The sequence below is a fragment of the Rhagoletis pomonella genome, unplaced genomic scaffold (genome assembly GCF_013731165.1).
Source record: "Rhagoletis pomonella isolate Grant_MI unplaced genomic scaffold, Rhpom_1.0 Rhpom_scaffold_00004, whole genome shotgun sequence".
Classification (NCBI taxonomy): domain Eukaryota; kingdom Metazoa; phylum Arthropoda; class Insecta; order Diptera; family Tephritidae; genus Rhagoletis; species Rhagoletis pomonella.
This window is the reverse complement of record NW_023458558.1, coordinates 12,851,333-12,851,765: the sequence shown is the minus strand read 5'-3', so window position 1 is coordinate 12,851,765 and position 433 is coordinate 12,851,333.

Sequence of the window (433 nt, the reverse complement as noted above, 5' to 3'; positions counted from 1 at the left end):
AAAAATCATATCAGGTAAGACAAATATGTATAACCATATGGGTGCCTAACGGAAGAGATTTCAGAAATTAGCGTATAATAATATTGGGAGGAGGGTTGCCACCTGCATAAAATGTCGAGTTTAGTTTACTTATACCTACACAAGTTATACGAAATATAAAAATATGGAATTCAAGCGAAGGAGTGTTAAGAAATCTTTGGGTTGAACCCTAAGAATATTTTTGAAGTGTTGGAAGAGGGTTGACACCTGTTTGAAAAGTTAAATTACAATTAGTTTATAAGTTGAATGAATTATTAAAGTATGGGTATCAATCGAAGGGGGTTTGAGATTTTTTTTTATTTGTGAACTGTATTGCAGGGTTGCCACATGTTTGAAAATTAAAATTCTATTTAATCCATTAGTTAATCGCAGTCCGGCGAATGAGAGTTAACAA